This window comes from Pholcus phalangioides, unplaced genomic scaffold (assembly GCF_987345545.1).
Source record: "Pholcus phalangioides strain wild (caught in Gottingen) unplaced genomic scaffold, Ppha-v1.0 ptg000017l_1, whole genome shotgun sequence".
NCBI lineage: Eukaryota > Metazoa > Arthropoda > Arachnida > Araneae > Pholcidae > Pholcus > Pholcus phalangioides.
The window spans coordinates 23,861,401-23,884,492 of record NW_028301610.1 but is presented as its reverse complement, the minus strand read 5'-3'; the positions used below and the strand labels follow the sequence as shown (position 1 = coordinate 23,884,492).

The 23,092-nt window shown below is 34.3% G+C and overlaps 1 long non-coding RNA gene and 1 other non-coding gene across 3 annotated transcripts in view; both read left to right on the top strand.

The window, feature by feature from the left end:
- Positions 1–17,462, top strand: part of LOC149072571 (uncharacterized) — a 31,026-nt gene extending 13,564 nt beyond the window's left edge. For both annotated transcript variants that reach the window (XR_016194415.1, XR_016194414.1), the window contains exons 2-4: positions 1,481–1,752; positions 7,717–7,828; positions 13,268–17,462. This is a non-coding gene — a long non-coding RNA (uncharacterized LOC149072571). The remainder of the gene's footprint in view (positions 1–1,480; positions 1,753–7,716; positions 7,829–13,267) is intronic.
- Positions 17,463–22,276: 4,814 nt separating this feature from the next.
- TRNAA-GGC (transfer RNA alanine (anticodon GGC)) lies at positions 22,277–22,348 on the top strand. Its single transcript has one exon. It is a non-coding gene; the product is annotated as a tRNA-Ala (tRNA).
- Positions 22,349–23,092: the final 744 nt, after the last annotated feature.

Sequence of the window (23,092 nt, the reverse complement as noted above, 5' to 3'; positions counted from 1 at the left end):
AAATGAGATATTTGAATGTTATGGAGACCTTCCACTTCTCAGTGAGAAATCTCACATTAGAGCACCATATACATCCAACAAATTACAACATTATCATAAAACAAAATTGCAAAAAGGATTGGAGGTTTGAAGGATTTGACATGAAATAAGTTGGGAACAGTGAACCATTGTAACCTCGCAATGGCCACACAAAATGGTTTTAGGGTGAATGGGATTTTACTATGGCTGGACACAAATCACAAAAAAATTTAGGCACCAAAAAGTTTTTTATCCGAAGGAAAAGGTGTCTAAAATAATGCTGCTTTTTTACTTTTTCAGGGCAGTGACCATTTTTCATGTTGGCTAATATGCTATAAATTCCAAACATTTTGGGCTGCTCTCAGCCTGCAATTACTAATATACATAACTACACAAAGATAATTTTAGGTGCCAATACTAATTCTTTAGTCGTGATGGCGACCTGTCACTTGAGATTTGTCCAGCCCTGAATTCAACTATGGATCCCCATGGATACTGCACTCATCCATGGTTAAAGTGAGACTGACTGAAGCTATTTAGAGATGGGTTTGTCTGAGGATTCTCCTACATGTTGCAGAATGTCTCGGGCAAACTGGTTATATGGTCACTCTATGCCAGTGATGGGCAAACTACGATCTGCAGGCAGTCTGCTTAAAGGTTCTATCTAACCCGCAGCAGATTTTAAAACAATAGCATAGAAATTTTAAGTGTTTTGAAATAATTCGTTCAAGAGGGTGTTCCATTTTTTTTTTTTTTTAATTTGCAAAATATAGTTTTGGGAATTTAAATAGAAATTGATTTAAAAACTTCTTTGAGTCCTTATTGAGTTTTATTATAAATTATATTAACTCACCAATATAATTATTTTTTTGGCCCACTCCTTAAAAAGTTTGCCAGTCACTGCCCTATGTGATCTTGAAAAATCCGGTTTTCCCTTTTATTGTTTGTTATAACATGTTTTCTTCAGTGTGAAATATTTCATCCCATGATAAACTAAAAATTTTTCAAGTCTGGGAATTGACACCTATGGAGTTTGTATTAAAATTGGTTTTTTGAGCAAGAGTTGCATTTCGAAATATATTTTCATTCAAGGTTATTTGCATCTGGATTGTATGTCTTGTGATAGATGCCAGATTTATAAGGCATTTCATAAGTTTAAAGGAGCTTTATAAGTAAATTCCATATGTATAATATTTTATGGAAGTGATAGTTAGCATTTAAGACAGATCATTTTGCGTTTATCTAGTTATCCATAATGAAAGTTGTATCTTTTAAAATTCATGTGACAAATATATCAAATGATGTGGCATATGTCACATTTGTCTTATAATGAGACAAATATAGTTTAAAACTGCCAATGAAGTTTTCATTGAAATTTGTTATTCATAATGGTGTTAACTCAAATTGTTTTTTTATCTTAATGTTTGTAGTTCACATTAATTTTTTAATTCTCATTCTCTAGGAATATTCAAATGCTTGTCACTCATTGGAAATTTACATTTAGTAAAACACAGGAATGGAGAACCAGGGCTAAAAAAGTTTGAGAGGATTTTGAAACAAGGTTCTTATGGGATCTGACACTCTTATTGATTGCCATAGGCAATGTGTGGCTGCAAAATCTCACCAACTAACTCGGGCAAAGTCAAGGAGAAACATCATGACAGGGATTTTCAAATGTATAAGTGACCATTGTAAAGTTTGATTCCAGAAATATATGGGCCGCAAATGAAATAGGTAAAGATTTGAGTATTCAGTGCTACTAGTGAAAGCTTCATTTGACAGCTTGCAAATGATTTTTTTTTCTTTTGATAATTTTTTTTAGTGATAAGATGGAACTAACTTGGGACTTTGATATTTTTGCTGCATTAATTTGATTCTTTGCATGTAATATTTTCTGAAATAAGCTAAAATCAAGTACAGTAATACCTTGGCTTACAACTTTTGGCTAATGATTTTTTTGTTTCTACCACAGCTAATGAATACGGATTTGGATAATGAATATTTTGGCTGACATGGATGTATGCACTCGTATAACATAGCATTGTGAGCTGAATTTTCATACAATAACCAGAATTACTGCCACTCAAGTATCTATATAATTTTTCACACACTAATCGGTTTCACTTGAATCGTCCATGTATTTTCTTTATTTCTGGACTTAAGAGAGATTGAGGCTATTTGCTTGGGTCACAGGCAAGCCAATAGGAGAGCGAGAGTGCACCAGAAACATCTATATTTTAACAGAACAGATGTTAATTTTTGCAACAAAAATTCGAAAAAAAATTAAAAAATCAAAAAAAAAAATCAAAAAAAGAAAATTAAAACAAAATTAAAATTGGGTGACAGCTTCCAAGATGAGTAGACGTGTTTCTCATTGCTCCAGTCTTCGACGGCGTTAGTATTATAACGTATTGGCTTCATCCATAGTGTTACGGATTCGGTCATCCTACGGAGTCGGTGCGATCTGCGTCTACGAGGATTCTGGTTGGCTGTCAGCATATCTGCATTGCGGAATAACGGTCATCTTCGATCTTGCTTGTGTCATCGCTCTCAAATTTGTGATGTGTGTTCTTCCCCCCCCCCCCAAGTGCAAAGTCTGTCCCTTTTTTCTTCCCCCATTGTGTATTTTTTGCGGATTACAAATTTTTCTTCACAGGTTTTCTTTTGGATACTGGTAAGTTCTGTTCAATTTAGTGAGTGCTCATGGGCCTTATTTGTCCATTTGCAAATCCGGATAATTTTTTGGTGGTAAAAAAATTGTGTTCACTTGCCGAAGAGTACCATGAGGTTTGAAAAGCTTGTGTTTCAATGGTTAAAAGTTAGTTATGAGGAAGGGAACTCCCTTATTAGAAATGATGAATGTAATACAGCTAAGAGCTTAGAGGTAGTTTTTTCTGCATATGCACAACTGCTTGAATCTTCTTCTGAAGAAGAGGAAAAGTTGCATGAAACGGTACTTAAGGCTGCACAATCTTTTTTTGAAGACCTAAATGTTAAAACATGCATTCACAGCAGTAAACTTAGGTTTAAAACTGTAGTACCCAGAATCAGTGAAACTCCCCCCCCCCCCCAGTTGAACCTGTCGCTAAGAAAAAGAAAAAAAGGGATAAAAACAGATTAGGATGAAAAAGAGCTGTTCAAATGAATTGAGAAATGTGGAGCCTAATCTGGCGCCTCAAAATGGTGAATCACTGGATATCAAAAGTGATGTAAATAGGGAAAATTGTGAGAATAGTGCTAACAATGTAAATAAACTCGATTATGACTCACAACTTCAGGGTCTAATAGTGATACATGTGACACATGCTCAAGTAGCACCAGTAGTTCTTCAAATGAAACTTCAGGGGAAATGTCCTCTAATAACAACATTACTTTAGACTCGATCGCCCCTAGTGATATTTCTCTATCCAAACTAGACATACAAAATAGCACCTTGAACATTTCTGGTGACAATACAATTATCTCCATATCCCCTATTGAGGGGAATACTAACATAGGGGCAGCTGCTTTGCTGACAGGAAACAACATAGACGACTCGGGTGTTAATGAACATAGTCAAATACTTGCATTGCACTCTGATGTTAGTGATAACATGGAAAACATGGTCAGTAGGCCAAATTCAGTCGTACAATCTGGGAACGTGGCTAATCAAGATGAATCTAATGGAAATGATTCACAAGATGAAATTGCAGATAGTGCGGACGGATTTGCCATAGTTATTCGCAATAAAAAAAGGAAAAATAAACCTACAGGGCTGAATTTAAATTTAAATGAGTGTACAAAAGATAAACAAATTAGTGATCAGCAAACAAACACTAACATAGGGAACAATGAGGATGGATTTACAATGGTCACAAGAAATAGAAAGAAGGGTAATATTCCCCCCCCCCCCATAATTCTGACTGACTGGGGAAACAATTGGCTAAGTGATTTCAGTGAAATTAAAGCAAAGTGTGAATTCCCCCCACAACAAAAACCTATGGGAGATAAAATGACATTTCAGGTTTTTTCAGAAAAAGATCATAGAGTAGTGACAAAGATATTTAATGAGAAAAAGTTCAAGTATCATACCTATCAAATTAGGGGTGACCGCACTATAAAATTCGTCATAAGAGGGCTACCAGCCAACATAAAAACACAAGATATTGCAGAAGATCTTAAAAAGCAGGGTATGCAGACGGAAAAAGTAACTAACATGAACTACTCTAGTGGTAGAATTTAACTATTGAGTTCAAAAATTTTGCTAACATAACACACATAGGGGACATACCTATTAGTATTGAGAGATATAGGGGAAATCAAGTTCCCCTGTAATGTAGAAATTGTATGATGATGGGTCACAGGCATATTTTTACAAAAATACGAGCTTTCTGTACGGGAAATCATGAAACTAGGAGCTGTGCTGTGGAGGGTGATAAAAAATTTTTGAAGTGTCATTTTTGTGGTGGTCCTCATACTGCTCGCTACCCTGGTTGTCGATCCAGACCGGGACTTGTGACTAAAAATATTCGTACATTTCTGCCTTTGTTACCCACTGAACTAAAACCCCCTGTTGCAGACGAATTTCCCTCATTAATTGGACATAATGAGGATGACTTCAATATTGGAGGTTCCTTGCTTTTTGTGAGGTCTACAAAAGGACTTATAAACTCTGATGTTGACATGAAACAATCCTCTCGTGAACTTGAGAAGGAGATAGCTGACCTCACTCAGAGGCAAGAAAAACTACACAATACCATACGTGCAGGTATTCACCCACTTGTTCGTGAAAAAATCCATAAAACATTAGAAGAGTTGCAAATGGATTTACAAAACCTGCTGCTTAGAGACGTTATGCATGATATTATTACCCACACAGCTGAAATTGATATGAGTGGTATTGACTATCTCTCTTTGAAAGATACTGAAATCACTAAAAACATACCAGTTTTGCCCACTCTGGAAGTACAAAAAGGGACTATTGAAGGAAGCTCCCAAACAGATAAAACACTTATCAGGGTTCTGCGATTTTTGGGGTTCCGTCTCTTTTGATTCTGCAGAACCCCAAAAAAGCTCTTGTGGAACACCGGTTAGAAAACCCTGGTCTAGGGCGGTCACCCAGAAAGTGAAAGGACGTGGGTTCGATTTCCCTGCAGGGGCAGTTGAGTTTTTTTCTTTTCCAAAGTATATCTTCATAAGCCAGCTGTTAAAAACCTTTTTGTAAGAAGGTATTTTTCAAAATTCTACCCGTATAGGGGTCATAAGAGGGTTGAGAGAACACTGAGAAATCATGCAGAGCCAAAACCCCTGTCGTTACTCATGAAATTTGGTCAGTACTTTTTATTTTGTGACATAAAGACTATATTACAATACAAAAATAATTAGTTTTCACATATATAGCTTCAGAGTGGGAGTGGTTTCGGCTCTGCATGATTTCACCATATTATACCCCTCTCACATTAACCCCTCTCCTTAGGGATCGAATTTCGTAAAACCCTTTAGTTTCTTTGTCATTAAATAAAACTTGTTAAATTCATGAATTCCAGCACTTTTGTCTTGGTGTGATTTGTCTGTTATTTTGAACCCCCCTTTTAACCCAGTTAAAGGTCGAATTTGGAAAAAAAACCCCCCTTAGTTGGTCTTTACATCATGTAATAAAACTACTGATTAAATTTCATGAATGCTAGCTATGAACACCCTTATGACCCTCTTTCCCGAGGGGTCGAATTTTGAAAATCTTAGGTAGTTTCCACTTCATGAGGTGAATTCTTATGAATTTCAGCTCTCTTGGCTCGGCAAGATTTCTGTCATTTTGGACTCGTGACCCCAGTAAGGATAGAATTTGGAAAAACCCCTTCCTAGTTAGTCTTCACATCATGAAATAAAACTTATGACCACACACAAATTTCAAGAATATAGATTCAGCGGTTCCGGCTTGGCGTTATTTCGTTGTTACCTTTGAACCCCCATAGAAGTTGAATTTGAACATCAGGCATTCGTTGTAAAGAAATAGTTCTAATTTTAAAAATACTCTTATTTTAAAAAAATACCCTGTACCAATTTTCAGAGTGAAATTGAGAACCACTATTGTAGATGGATTACCTTTTGTATTGGGAGGCAGTTTACTTAGACTATGGGCATTTCCAAACACAATTTGAAAAAAATATCGTAGAAGAGGGATTTATCGAGATACCGAGTATCGTTGAAGTGAGGTTTCATAAAAAATATTGTTGGTACAAGACAGTAATCCCTGGATACGAGACAGAATACACATTATTACAAAGTTAATAATACAATTGAGAAAGTCGTTTAGATAAAAGTCAACTCGCACGAGGCATAAAATCTGCTCCCTCTTCATCAATGGTGATATATAATTTCTTTGAGAAAAAATTTAATTATTTCTTTTTTTCTGCTCTGCGTGAGAACTTCCCATAATAACCAATTACTAATAATAAACACTAGCAAATATGTACATATTATATGGTTATGAAAACCTGTGTATCTTAAGCAAAGGCAAGTAAAAATATGATCGCCTTTTCTAACCTATCTCAAAACTGCTTGTCATTGGACAGAGAAAATTCATGGGGAGAATCACCAGGAAGCCTAAAATTTATCAAATATGAGGGAACATGGGTTTATAACAATTAATTTCTGAACTGTCAGGTTTTTTTCCCCATATGGTCACCACCGAATTTGGAGGCTGGTGGAAAGGTTTGTGGAAGACTGGCTTTTGGAGTGAGGTCTATCCAGTCTTTCTTTTTAATTGTTGAGTTTTGGAGAAGTCTTTTGCAGAGACATTGCTGGGGTTCTCAATGAGAGATGAGTAATAAAAGAAATGGCACGTGTGTGTTCCCAGAGTAAATTTCATTTTTTCCCCCATTATATTTTTTAGGAAGAGTTAACATGTCTTCCCTACAATCCTTTCCTGTACAGCTCCATCTGTGTTTTAAATTACTTTAGGTTGGACTGCTGGACAATGGCCATTCCAAGGAAGTGGGGAAGGGCTGGGGCTTAATTGGGATTGCCATGATAAAGCAATAAAAAGCACTGCTTCAAAAAGAATTTGAGCAACTCATCACAGACATGTTGGGGTGAGGGGAGGTGCTGTTCCAGGAAATAGAAAGATACAATGCAAAGTTTGGTGTGATCCTCAGAAAAACCCCCTTGGGATAAAGAGGGAGATAAGTAGACACTGACTGTTTTTGAATAGGAATGACAAGCAAGATCTGCATTGAGTAAGTTTTGCCTCTTTGGGGGCCAGTATACCAGTCAAAAGTAGTGGGTTTTTTACTTTTGTCAGTATTTGTTTTTCAGGGGGCAAAACTAATGCCAAATAAATTGGGATCCATATTTAGAATTTTAAAATTTTTTGTCACATTTGGAAGGGCACTTTAAATTAGAAATGATCAATTGGCTGAATTTTTTTGAATGGTGTTGGTCAGCAATACCATTCAAGTGATTGGTATTGCTCGATGAACACGAGCAAATATCTTCCGGCATCCCTGCCTGATGGAGAGAAATGACACTTTTCCTGTTCACCTTGGCCATAATATCCAGAAAGCCTATTGATTTCATGTATCTTAGTTGAGCAAAAAATCATCATTAAACTCTGAAGCATTTTTTTTTTGTAAAAACAGATTTATTTTTCAATGATAGGTATTTCTTTCTTAAATTAGAATTTTTTAATGAATATAAATTGTGTGTTTTTCCCTGTTGTAGAGAAAAGAATATGAAAACATTCTCTGAAGCAAGAGCAAGAACTGACAATGAAGACCAGAGTTTATAGAGAAGAACAAAAGTAACCTTGTCTTCAATGAAATTCCAAGAGGAGGTAAATTTACAGAACAAAATTTCATTTGACATGTTTTTAAAAGTTCCAAAATTTATTTTTAAACTTTTTCAAAAGATTTTTATTTTGGATTTTGTGTGTGTTTAGCAAATTATTCAAATTATTATTTTAAAAAATATTTGATCCCGGCCCTTGGGTTGTAAATCCCTGCTATGAAGGTAGTAAAACTAAGGTCAAATATTTTTTCTCTACACAAACTGACTTATGAATAGGCCAATCAATCCCTCTTCCCCGCAATAAATAAACTAATTTTTAAGAAAATTACTCGTCTTACACATGATATATGTGGTAACTGAATTGCTCCCAGTATGCAACATTCATTTAAAATCACTTCCTGTATTGGTGTTTATACTCGATGAATAGGCACTTAAAATGAATAAAAGAAAATTCTGTAGCATCAATTAATATTATGGTAATTACAATACTATGTTGTAAATGATTACCATTTTTAAAAACAGTCAAACCCTACTATAATGCCACCATTCGCCCCAAAGAATTTTGGTGCAATAACGATTTTGACATTATACTGGATCATCATTGGAATAGCATTTCAGAGAAGCTTCATTAAATAAATTCACATGTTTATTATGAACTACTGTATATCTGTGTCTCAATGTTACGCCATAATTAAAATAACCTGTTTCATACACATTTAATTTTAAGATGAGAAAATTATAAAAATTGTAGTTACTTAAATATTTCATGATAGAAACTTAACAGCAAAACATAACCTTACCTTTCAAATTATTTTAATTCTGCATAAATTTAGTGTCAAATTTTATAAGTGCAAGAACAAAATAAATAATGGTTGCTGTGCCATTTTAACGCATAGGCCCATGAGGGGTGAGTGGTGTCAGAAAAATCGGAAGTAGTTAAATTTTTTGAGAATTTGAAATTTTTTTGACTCAGCAAAATCATTTGGCTCCAGGGCCCATGATGACCTTAAAATGGTCTTTAATGGTGTCATTGCTTTTTTTCCGTATTGGTTTTACAATCACATTTCCAGATTTTCAAATATTAAAAGAACAACTTTTGACCATGGGCGGAGATATAAGGGGCATTGCCCTTCCCCCAGGCTCAAAGGTGGAGCTGACAGATCTAATGTATATGCGTATATATGAATTGACATCTTCCCTCTCAGACTTTCAAGTCTATCTCTGATTATGTGTTCAATTTGAATGGAACAATTGAGGAAGATACTTTTCAAAAAATTTTATACAAATACAACGCCACAACAGGCAAACTGCCCAACGAGGTGGCTGACTTAAGAACATCATGGATCCCCGAGCCCCTACCTACTACTGCTACACCACACATGCATCCCCCCCCGCGGAACCCCCCAACGAATCGGTACATGCGGGAATGTGCGTGTACGTGTAGTGCAACCTGACGTAAAGTTTGTTTCTGTGTAATGCTTGTTATGTGTTGTGCTGTCATCTGCCCCAAGTTTTACAAACTATGAGTGAAGTGTTATGGTTGAATGATTTACCGTTGTAGGACTGTTGCTCTCTGTGGCGAGACTTTTTAACGGGGAGATCGGCTCGCATTTGCGCCTTGAAGTTGGGAACCACAGAAAACCAACTTCAGCCGACCACCACTGTGGGGTTCGAACCCGGATCCTCGCATCACGAGTCCGGCACTATAACCACTCGACCACCACAATGGCAAGTAGACCGGCACGGCTAGACCTGGTCTTGCTCTTCCCCTTTACTTTTCCTCCTTTTCCACGTCCAGACATGTTTAATTTTTCCTTAAAAAAAAGACGTTCCTTAAGAAAAGGTTTCCTTATGACCAGCACTTAAAAACATGCACTGTTGGAAAACTTTTTATGGCAACCTCTCTTAAACTGATGCAGTACGGTCATATTATATACTTTCCTGTATCAACAAATCTGTTGCCTTGAATATATATATATGTTGGTTGTTTTGGATTCCCCTCGCACGTTTTTAAGTATTCAATGTGCTTTCTAAGATCGGACCATACTGTTCTTCGTTCTTCAATTAATTTGCTCTAAACTCTTGTTATGCTAACCAATAATAACAATGGAGTGAAAGGAATATAAATCTCAACCCCTTTAAAAAAAGCAGAAGCAAAATGATGGAAGAAATGTGGAAATTTTTTTGGAAATGACACTGACTTGTTATAACACCAACTATTGCTTGGATGTATACAAAGTAATTAATGTTTTTTTTTACATTATAATCCCTGTGTGGAAGATTTGTTCACTGAAAATTTGTAGCGCTAACCAGTGTTGGTGCTATAAGGGGGGGGGGGGGTAATGTTATAACAGGGTTCGACTGTATGAGACATAAAATTGTTCACCTGGTTGATAAGAAATTTATCTGTTCCGATCCTATTACAGTAGACTGTAACTCGACACCCTAAAAGTATAGACAAACACGTCGACTTAAACGCATGTAGAGTTAGTGGGGTTTCACTTTAAATTTTTGTCCGATCACTTTTGTGTGTACGTAATTATACACATTCAAACAATTCCATTAAATAAAATGCTAATTCTCATTAATTTTGATTCAGGGTTCCATATTAGAATTAAAACTTATAAAAAAAACATTTACCTTATAAAAAATAGTCAAGTGTATTTTTGGATAGGAACGGTGCAGTTATCCAAAATAAATAAAACTTCTCACTTTTTTTTACAGAAAATTTTCTATCTAGCTTCTTCAACCATTGTTTGAAAATCCGATGTTATCCATGCCTTTTTTGTTGGCATCATAGTCCACAGGAAGAGTTTTAAAACATTTTTTTAAGAGCATTAAGATTTTTTTTACGTTTCCGACAACGAATGATTTTAATTTTTCTAACTCATCTGAGGGTTTGCTGCCAAAAGCAGTGAAACAAACTTTGTCAAACAAACTTTGTTTTTACATCCTTCACATTTTTCGCCTTTGAAGGCAAGAGTTTGGTTAGGCAAAAAAATGGAATTGTTTGAATGTGTATAATTACGTACACAAAACAAAGGCCGAAAAAATAAACCTGTTTCATTACAATTAAACACATCTGCATCTTTATACTCTTTTATCATTGGTTTGAGAATATCATTCTTAAAATTTTCAAGTTTCTTGAGATGCCAATGAAAAACCAATTTGGAGGATAGATTCAGGGCCGTAACTAGGGTGGGGGGGGCATCAAATTCACCCTTTATAATTGCTTCTACATTACACGGCATGTCAAAATGTGTGCTTTCCCCATTTGAAAAAGTATCTAGTTGCAGCCCTAGATAGTGCACCACCTACTGAACACAACACACTTCTGAACACACAAACTTGAGTTTCACCAACACAAATCTGACGTGGCTCCCATATTCAGGTGTGAAAATATGTGGCAGTTAAATGGTGACAGATCAGGATGGTGGACCAACAGGGAGGGAAAATAAAATCATTCTACCAGGAAATCGCTTTGCAAGGATTGGTATGAAATCCTTGCTCGTATGAATAGAGAGAATCTGAAGATAAGTGTGAGAGTGTGTGTGTGTGTACTGAGCGAGAGAAAATCTCATTTGCTTTTTAAATTTAAATCAGAAGATATTGAAAGAGCTAAGATTTTTTAAAGAAATGAGAAATCAATCAAAAGGGAATTTATAGATTGATCTATTAGTAAATATATAAATGTGTACCTCTCTAACTTTTAATTACAGTGGATCCTGCTTATAAAGCTTTTCAAAAAACTGTCATAAAAAAATGTAAGCAGGGAAAAACTTCAAATGGGAAATCTTAAGAATTACTTAAAGTTGGGACCCCATGAAAATCAGTTGTACTAAGTGGATAAATGTTCTAAATGGGAACGTTATAAGCGGAATCAACTGTATGTTTGCTTTAGATTTATTATATGTGTTACATTCCATATGTTAAATTCTCATTAATGGGGTGTCATTAATTAATCAGGGTGTTTCCCCCTGATAAGAGAGCCCTAGACATTGGCTATAACTTTTTGAATTTTTCATTCCTTTTTGAATTTTCATATTTTGCTATATCTTTCCAGTTCACTTTTTTGTTTGCAGTATCTCATTTAAATATAAAACGTTTACAATGTTTTTCCACTACACTGCATATTACAGCTGCCTATAGCACTGATATTGGTGAGTTTCGGCAAATTTTTTTTTCCGTACATTTTTATATATATACACATACACACGTGCAAATATTTTTTGAACTGCATTGTCTATTGAAATGACTAATTTTAATTATGCTTTTTAAATGCCATGTATATGGGCATGTTTTGCATTTCTCTAGTGGTAACGAATTATATAATTTTGGCACTAAATAATAATGTTTAAGTAAAATTTTTCTTAAAAGTAGGAATACAGACTTATGAGGTCTTCTTTCGGATTTATTTCTTAAATTGCATAAGAGCCTCTATGGTTTAAAAAAATTTGGTACGGAGCAATTATGAAAGAGCATTATGACAAAGAAAATAGGTTAAGATTTCTAAAAATATTGTATAAGACTGAAACTGACCCAGACTCAAAATTTTGGAAACTTTTGAATTAAAAATAAAGACAATTAGTTTTATGCCATCCCATATAATTGTGCCATAATTTACAAATGAGTAAAACCCATGGTACAGGTCTTTTTAAAAAATTAGCAGAAACATATACGATAAAGTATTTCATTTTGTTTTATATAATTTTTAAGTAATTCATGAACACAGGATTTGTATTTTAGGTTGGATAATTGAAATTTTACTACATAAAAAGTAAAATATCATTTATCCAATGTAATTGGGATGAGCTCGCATCAAAATCCATTCTAAATTTTATGGTATATTTCACTAAATATAATTTTTCCATAAATTCTGTTTTATATATTTATATTTTGTTTTTAAATGAAACACTATATGCACTTGGTCCTGAAATAATACCACACTTCAAAAATAAGTCAGTTTAACCTCCCATATCAAAACTAAAGTGACTGAACCCATTTTGTTTAAAAAATATTTTTGGGCATGATTAAATATCTGTATAGAGTTGTGAAAAAGGTAAAGTAAGGTTCTTTAAAGTTAATGAATTAAAAAAACCTTTATTGATTGTAACAGATTGTAACAAACTGCTTACTTTAACCGTCGGAAACACAACAGTTGTGTTAGTCATTGTCTTCCACTTTTGTTGAATGGGTTGGTGCTTTATCATTTCACAATACGAGCCCCTTTTCTATAAATTGTTATTTTTGTAATTTTTCATTTACTTTAATTTAAAATACATACACTATTTTGAATTAAAAGAAAAATATCTCCAAATAAGCATTTAAAGATATTTTCTTTTAATATTTGGATTTTTTTCTGGATATGAGAGATGGAGGTTCTACTATATCTTAACAACATATTGTTAAGTATGGAGGTCCTAATTTGAATATTTAAGTTAAAATTTAATTGGATTAGGGTTTAAAAATTTTTTTATTATTGCAGGTTATCCAGAAATGCTTCAGGAAACCCACTTCAGAATGGCTGCTTCAGTCGGACAACAATAACCATGTTATGAACTTGTGGTGTACTAAAGGGAAAAATGAAACACATTTTTTACTCACTGTGTAATGTGTATTTCCCATGTGCGAATATGGGCAAAGACTATCTTTTAAAGCATAGTCTCCTAAACTTTTTGTTCCATCGCCCCCTTCATCAGAAATTTTTCCTCTCATCGCCCCCCAACTCAAGTAAACCCATAGGATCCTATGTTAAATGAGTAGGTTCTATCGCCCCCTTGGACCATTCCATCGCCCACCAGGGGGTGATATTGCCCACTTTGGGAAACACTGTTTTAAAGCATGGTGATACACAAAAACATTCTACCAAAGCAAAAGCAGTATATTCTTCTAGTCAGAGTGAACTTTCTGTAGATAAAAAGGGAACTGTTGAAATGTCTTGCAAAAACACAAATTCTCATGCAATTAATGAGGTTGCCAAAGCAGAAATTCTATAAACTTTTAAAGTTGTTTCTTTAAATTTTTCTTTTGCTTCATGCGAGTCCTTAAAGGATCTTTTTGTATCTGTTTGGAAAAGTTGCTAACAACTTCTGTCTCAACAGAACAAAAATTTCATACTGGATAGCTTATGGTCTTGGACCACTCATTGTACAAGAAATGACATCCATTATTCCAAATTCTGGTATGTACTTCACTTTATGTGTATATGAAACAACAGTAGTCCAAGTTAGAAAACAGATCTGTATGTTCGGTTTTGGGATCCTGATACTATCCAACCAGTTCAGTGTCAATATTTGTCTTTAATATTTTTGTTTCTGCTTTTGAGTGTCCTAATGTTCATAAACATATCAAACTAGAAGGGCTCCATTTATCGAAGATGATCATGCTGACAATGGACGGTCCAAATGTTAATAAATTTGGAAAAAAATGGACTCTGCAGTAAAATCAGCTGGCTCATTTGGGCTAATTGACATTGGTTCATGCAGCTTATGCATTGTACATAATGCTTTTGGAATTGGTCTGAAAGAGGAACCATTTAATATTAGAGGAGTACACTCACAATGTGTATCAGTGGTTTAAAGTCTGCTGCGAGAAGAGAAGATTTTAAAGCTTTTCAAGAACTGTTAGCTGTATCAGAGAACTACTTTTTACAGGTTGTGAACTGTAGATGGCATACTCTTGCCCCAGTATTAAAGAGCTTCATGCTTTTCTACGAGTGTTTTAATGTAGAACAGCTTGTAGAACAGTAGGAAACTGTTCTACATTATTTTTTGCAGTTCAATTTCAAGTCATAATGCTGTGAGTTTGGATAAAAAACATTGCTTTCCTCTTATGTAATTTTTAGTCCCCATTAATGAATTGTTTTCAAAGTTTCTTTGCGCTTTTCAAAATGAACAGATGCTGGTGCATATTTTATATGACGAGTTATGTGAAATAAAGATTTAAAGGAGTTCTCTAGTGGTCTTCAATAAATTTCACACATGAAAACCTTGCTTGTTTGTAAAATAGAAACTGAAACAAAGCATACTTTGACCTCGTCTCAACTATCAGGCAGGGACAAACTGAAATATTACTCGACAGTACTGAATTTTATAAGAAAATAATTATGTAGCTTTTCAAAACACTGCCAATAAAAAATAGGATCCTTCCTTAATCTACAATGTGTTCATGGCTTGTTGCGGACTGAAGAAGACAGCTACACGTGTTTCAAGTGACTAATAACTCTGGTGCCACATGCTCTTGATGACAGAATTCTTGATGAATGGCGATCATACCAGGTTGATGATGATAAAGAAAAAAAGGATAATGCAGTTGAATATCGTAGAATTGACCATTATTGGGCTGAAGTGTTCAAGATAAAATCTCTAGATTAGTGTTTCCTAACCGGCATGCTGTGATATGGGCTAAGGGGTGCAGCGAGGTATTATGGAAGTAAAAACATATGACCATCCACTTAAGGTCAACGTAACATTTTTTAAAGTCTAATTAATTGTTCTCATGCATGACACTCTTCGGATAAGTCGCCAACTGGTGGCAGTGTCAACAATGTGAACTTTGACCTGAGTTAGGTCTGACTGTTTATGTACGGCCCCGTTCAGCCAACGCCATCTATAGCAGAAAGCCTACACGTGAAGCTCGTGATGTCACTGAAGTCTATTTCACCTATAGTCATTGTATATACTGCAAAAAAGGGTAAAGATATCGCATGCGTCAGCGTTCTATATCCATTGGCTATAGGTGAAATGAATTTTTTCACTGACGTCAAAGCTTCGTGCGGAGGCCTTCTGCTGTAAATGGTGTTGGATTATCACACACGAGCTTAAGGAAAGAGGGGTCGTTGACTTTGTAGTTTAATGGTGCTCAACCGGCAAGTGAGAGGACGTGGGTCCGATTCCCCTCAAAACAAGTTGAATTTGCTTTCTTGAATTTATCTTCGTATTAAGAGCAGAGAGTGACATCACCTTCGGATAAACTGAAAGACCATTTGTCAACACTTATCAAGATTGCAAGATGGAATAGATATGTACTTTCCATCTCTTTCCACTGAGAATCTTGACTGGGTTGTCTCACCATTTTATTTCGCAGACAGTACTGAAGAAATAGATTTCATTGCTTGCGAACAAGATGAATTTATTGATCTTTGTGCAGATTCCACACACAAAGGCAAATTCACCAAGACTGAGGGGTCGGTGGCTGCTTTTTGGCTTGGATTGAGAGAAGAGCATCTTAATCTAACGAAAAAAGCAGTTAATGCACTTTTGTCCTCAACATCATATCTATGTGAACAAGATTTCTCTGTTATGGCGACAATAAAATATAAAGCAACAAATAGACTCCTCCTCCTCAACCATGCATGTAGCTTGTACACATTCCACTACAGTCTCTAACGTATCTAACGTAAAGTTTGTTTCTGCGTAATGCTTGTTATGTGTATTGCTGCCATCTGTTAAGAAATACACTGCAAGATCTTGAGAACAATTTGTTTCGTTACGAACTGTAATATAAGGCCTCGTATAGATTTCAAGTATCTGTGCTCTCTAAGCATCCATAACAAGTTTCATATTAATGATTAATCGAACAAAACTTTATTGATGTATTTTCACTCAATGATTTTTGTTGTAGTAAACTGCATTCTGTATTCAAGGAAGGGTGCCCTAAGTTTTTAATGTTATTCCTGAGGGTGCCGCAAACTTCAAAAGGTTGGGGAACGCTGCTCTAGATGGTATAGATTCAGGTACCCTCTTCTTGCTAAGTACATTCCCTCCCTTTTGATATTAGCACATGATAATTCAGATGTAGAAAGGTTTTTATTTCAATAATTCATTGGTGACTTCCGAATGGAATACACTGTTAGAAAACACCATTAAAGGTGTGAGCCATGTGTGAAAGATTATTTAAGAATTCAAAAAGAAATCACAAACATACCCATAACCGATAAGATCTTAGAGGCAGCAAAGGCTTCTTGTGGAAAATATATGACAATGTTGGAGAAGAAAAGGTTAGAAAATTGGGAAAAAAAAAATATTTTTCATAAAATCTGAAACTGAAAATCAGCTGAAGAGCAAAAACATGCTTAAAGAAAAGATGTGATACACGTTGATACCACTGATATACATTGCGAGCGTACTACTCTATAATATTAAATGGTTCCTCTTTCAGACCAATTCCAAAAAGCGTTATGTACAATGCGTAAGCTGCATGAATCAATGTCAATTAGCCCAAATGAGCCAGGTGATTTTACTGCAGAGTCTATTTTTTTTCCAAAGGGATTTATTAACATTTGGACCGTCCACTGTCAGCATGATCATCTTCGACAAATGAAGCCCTTCTAGTTCGATATGTTTGTGAACATCGTTTCTGCTTTTGAGTGTCCAAAAAATATTGAAGACAAATATCGACACTGAACTGGTTGGATAGCATCAGGATCCCAAAACCAAACATACAGATCTGTCACCCAGAAATTGTTAAATGAAAGAAAGGAAAAGTTGCATGAAGCAATTGAAAGGAAAGAAGTTATAGTGAAGTATTGCTTGCTTTGGATACGATTGATATATTTACCAAGCGACTAAAAAAATTGATCTGGCAAAAAAAAGGAAAAATCTGATTTGACTGAGTGGGCTGTAGTAATCAGTAAAATTCTGATAGTCAATCCAAGGAAGAAGTAAGAAATATATTTCATTTCCTGTAACAAAGAAATATGTGTATTAAAACTATTTATTTCTTTCCTATTCATTATGGTATTTTTTAGAGATTATTCTTTATTGTACTGTTTGAACATTTTTGCATATTGGGTATTCCTGTGGCTGTGTTGTCGTGATGACAATATTGTGCTTGTCCAACTTTGTTTTAAATTGTTTTAATTTTGTGAGTGGGAGCCTTGGTAATGTATATTGTGAGGAGAGAGAGAAAAGAATTGTCTGTGGTTGCTAGTACACACACACACTTTGTCAAAAAAAATTAATTTTGTTACCAGGTCATTTGTCATTTTGCTTTGTTACAAATGAAAAATGACTGGGGCATATTTTTATTTGGGTATAAACTATTGATGAAAAATATTTAAAATTATGAAAAAGATGAAATATTATGAAAGTACTGATCCTAAAATTATATATTATTGAAAAAAATATTTTTGTTTCAGGATAAAAAGTTATTTTAAAATCTGAAAAATAGGCTGGAGACAGCCAGGAGAAAAACATTTCCCTTAAATGAAAATTTATTAAAGCAAATTAACAATCTATTGATGAAAAAATGAAATACAGAGTGAGACTTTTCAGAAACTGGAATATATATAGAAAGTGACAAAAAAAAAAAAAGTTGAGTCAAATATATATATATTTAATGTAAACTGTTAGGGGACACAATTTAGGCCACTTTTGTGGGCAACTGTAGCATGAAAATCACCGGCGGTAGATAGGCTAAAAGTGAGGACAACCAGTAAGGACAGAGAAGCAGCATAAAATAAAGCATTTTATTGTGTTTCACAAATTTTCCACATGACCTTGTGGAGGACTAATCAGGCTGGGATCTCAGCCGAAGAAACGGTGTGACGAATGAAACAAACATTAATGCTCTGGTGCACGGCAAAGTCCTTTTTACTTTTTCCTTGCCTAGCTCCGGGGATTTTCGTGCTACAGGTGCCGTTCTAACGCTATTTAGTGTTTTTCAGTATGGAGATCACATTCCAATACAAAAAACTTGGTGTTGCCATTTGATATTTTCGAAATGTTCTCACTGTAACCGTAACTGTTAGTGACACATGTTTTCCATATCATTCTTGAGCGCATACCTCAAAATACCTTATGCCACAATTTCATTCAGTTTCTGTGAATGGTATGATAGTTAGGGGCCCATATGTCGGGATAGTTTTTTTTATAATCACCCCGTATATCAGAATGAGTAGGTTTTCAAACTTTTATCATTTTCTTAATATTTTTTATGACTGTTTTACTCAAAATTCTAAACTTGACTTTTTTAGGATATCTATTGATTCCCCCTATATTTTTTCGAAACATCTATAAATGCTCGACTTTTTTTGTGTAATTACAAAAACCTGACCTTCCAGGTATAATCAAAGCAATTAAGATATCTAAGGGAAAAGAAAAACTTGTTGATTGAGAATCATTCTTCTGCTTTATCACTTTCATTTTCAATGTCATTTTATATTCTATTATCTTTTGGTTCTCAATTAGATTTGATGACAATCAGCACATCATTATTCATGTTCATATAACCTTATAAAAATTTATTTGTACAGTATTTTGGATTCCAATCCTTCGAATATTTCTAAAATATTCTATTTCAATGAGTATATCATTGAATAAAAACTCTGCATTTATTTCTTCAATAAATGCTGAATTTCTCAAATTTGGCATTGTCGCGATCAGCAATGTGAAACTTGCAGGCACATCAATGAAGTCGGGATAGAATGGCTGATTATAAATATGAACTTTATTTTTTTTTCTTTTGTGTTCTTTCAGAATAATCAATACAGGAGCCCCAAAACTGGTTCTTTTTGTTTGAATTTTGAGGTTTGCAATATATCGCAAATTTTTCTGCAAAATGTGTTTAGTGTTATTCATTTCCAAAATTAATGTCAAAAGTTTGTTTTTAATCAGAGCTGGACAAATCTGTTGCCCAACATGCCAGAGGCATGAAAAAAATATGATCAGGCATGTATTTTTCTTCTGACTACATGCCTGACTCAGGCATATATATAAATTAAAGATAAATCCAACTCAAAATATTATTTACTAACATCCCGCAGGCATGTAAAATTTTGATTTGGGCATCCATTATTTCAAGTTACATGCCTGACTGGGTTTGTGAATTGATTCTTTGAGATTGGCCTAGTGCTGGTTTTAATGAAACATAAATGGCTTTAATTTCTTTCTCTTTTACACATTCAGGAATATATACTCTAAATTGTCACCCTCTTATGTCACTTCATTTATACCATCAGTTTTTGATGGACTAGGCCAAAGAATATATTAATGTTAACAGTACCCTGATTAGCCATTACCAAATTTATGCTTTACCTTGGTATATCATCATTTTTGTGAAAAAAAGTAATTGAATTTTAAACTTTGAGAAGGGCTGATCTGTGAAAATCAATTTTTTTTTTTTATGAAACAAGAATCTGAATTTATGTTGATCATTTAACTTTAAACCATTCTTTTTCTAAAATCAACGTACACAGTTGTTGGTAGTTTTAGAAGGGAAAAACCTCAGAAATTTTCAGTTTTTTGTGACAATTTTCAAAGATGAACACTTTTTGAAATTTATAAAATTCAATTCTTTTCTCTATATTGAACTAAAAAATCTTGGCTAAAATATTTTGACTCGTAGGGAAGAAAACTAGCTTTCAAGCTATGGCAAAGCCGGATCATAATTTACCCCTTCACAAAAGGAGGAAGGGCACAAATATATCAATGCACCTCAATAATATGTTATCAGCTCTCTAGTGTTCAAAATTCCTCTCGCTAGTTATGCTTGAGATTTTCTCATTGCTTTTTTATTTGATTGATTAACCAAGGCAAATGCTAATAATTAATCAGTAGTTTTGTCTTACTCTCATTTTTGATGGACTCCAAGATCAAGACTCAGAAAGCTGTCATGTTGAAAGAACAAACAAACAAATAGATTGGAATAGCAATATTTGTAAAAAACAAGGGAGTCGCTCCTAAACAAACAGTAATGATATACTGTTAGGCATCTAACGATCAGGTTGAAACTGTGATCACCCTCAACATGGACACAGTAACATAAAATTATTAACAAGTAAACAGAACTGCATTTACTTGACTCAAATATGACAGGGCTCAAAATGCACTGATTTCCTGAATCATCTTAAGAGGGGAGGCCTTAGAAATTGCTGCTGAATTTTTTCATCCTGAAAAATCTTAGCATTTTTTCTCAGATTTCCTCTTTTACACATATCATTAGTCACTCCTCTTTGACTGTCACTTCATTCAGACTATCACTCTTTCAGGTTCCCAAGAGTGACAATATAAAGTGTTTTGCTGCATATACTGTGGCTAACAAGTATGTAATTAATGATACAAGATTAGTTTAGCTTGTTTATGAACTTAAATTTTAGAAAAATTATGATTATCACTTGTTATATTGAGCATGGTTTCGTTGCTGGTGGATGCAACATTTTTTCTCCCGAGATCAATAAAAAGGAATAGTTAAATGTACCCAGTTCATCAAATGTTTAATTGGAAACAGTGAAAATCTTCCATGAATAATGATTTCATTATTTGAAATATGATTTCTTACCAGTGAATTGAATAGAACTTTTTTGTTCAATTTGTATTGCAGAGATGCTTCAAGATGTGCTAATTGAACAGAATCTGTAACTTTTATGTAATTTTAAGTGACTGCCCATAATAAGGAAAAATTCTTGAATATTTGTCGCTTGTGAGTTACATACCGGTAATTTTCAAAATGCAGTGTTATAACACAGTGATTATCACAAAATGACACTTAAAAAGCTCCCAAAATTTTCAGTTTAATGTATATTCAAAGATGATTAAAAAACTGGGGGGCCACAATGCATAATTGATGAATGTATTTTAAACTAGACAAAAAAAATTAGTGTATGCTACAGATTATTGATTTATAGAAAAACTATCTGCTGCTTTGGTTTCGTAAGATTGTAGAAGTAGAACCATTACATTGAACCACAAGATTGTAGAACCATTGTTTCTCCAGTACAGTACCTGAAATGATAACACATTCATAAAATGTACAGGTATGGTTAGATCCATTCATATACAGTGCAATTTCTTAGAGATGCAGTATTTTTGATTTAAAAAAGATTAATCATAGCAATTGAAATGGAACAAAACTTTGTAATAATTCTTAATGGTTCTTAGATTGCACAGAATATTAAAATCTTTCAATTGTTTTGATCAGTTGTTCCTGAATGTGAAATCCCATGTTTTGAGGCTATGTAGAAGTTTTGTTGAAGTTCATCAACCTCCTTTGGGTGTGTCAATTTTATAATTTAATTTCCTTTCTAACACCTCTTGTTGACATTGACATGGAATCATATTCCTTCTAGTATGTATAGTCAAACTCTGTTATAGTTACATATGAGATTCCATGAATTTTTGTTGTTACAACAGAGGTTGACATTTTCAAGACCTTTTCTGATGGCAATATAATCATAGACTACTTCCCATGAAGTTTTGAATTTCTTTATAATTAGGTTGACCAATTTTGATTGAGGAAAAGTACTGGAATTGGATGGGAACATTGCTGATTCTCACCAAGCATGTTGCCAAAAAAATGACGAAATTACCAAATATTGTTTATAAATAACCCTTGGTGGGAAAAAGCTACAGTAAGTTCAGTAAAATGTATTTCATGGGAAAAAAATTAACTTGGCAAATATGTGAGATGAATGTTTATAGACATAATCATTATAACACAAATTTAAATTAAATTTATTTAATACACATATACGCTCTAGCGAAGGAAAATCTCTATCTCCTCTATAGCTTAGTGGTCAGAGCACTCGTCCGGCAATCGAGGGACCCGGGTTCGACTCCCGGTAGAGGCAGAGATGAGTTTTTTCCCCTTCCTTAAAAAAAAATTAACGTCTCAAATAATAAATATCTTCACAACATCCAGTCTTCTGTATATCTTGTATAAATTTATTTCATTCCTGATTCTAGTGAAGATTGAGAGTTCAAGCAAGCTTTGTTTTAAAAAATAAGGCATTTTTATCAAAAAAATAGCTGGGAATGACAAAATATGGAAATGTTTTGTATAGTTGTCATGTCAATGAGCAAGTGGGAACATCAAAAACTTGCAATAAATCTTTTTTTAACCTAAATAGAACAAATATACATTCCATAGATGGGACCAACTCTAATCTTTGGAATGACTTGGGAAAATGTCATTGAAATGGAAACCAGCGATGAAAAATTTGTGGTGGTATCGGATGTGTGGTTGCTTTTTGTCAACGTTATAAGCAAGGCTCAACAATATTCTCTATTAGAATGTCCAAATAGTTGATTATTGGCGTTATAGCCATGGTGTTACACAAGAGGAACTTATAATAGAGTTTGATGTATTTTTAACTTCTACCCATAGAAGGGTGAGATATATCCACTCAGAGAAAATGGAGAAAATACATTGGATTTCTTTCTTCTCCACATCGAGACGCTTCATTGGTAAACCTGTGAACAAGAATCTATTTCTTTTCGTTCTGACTATGGGGTTGGAGGTTTAAAATAAAAGGCATTGTATATTAAAAGGGTGGGGGCAAGAACGGAGAATCTGCTCTATCATTTTTCATCCA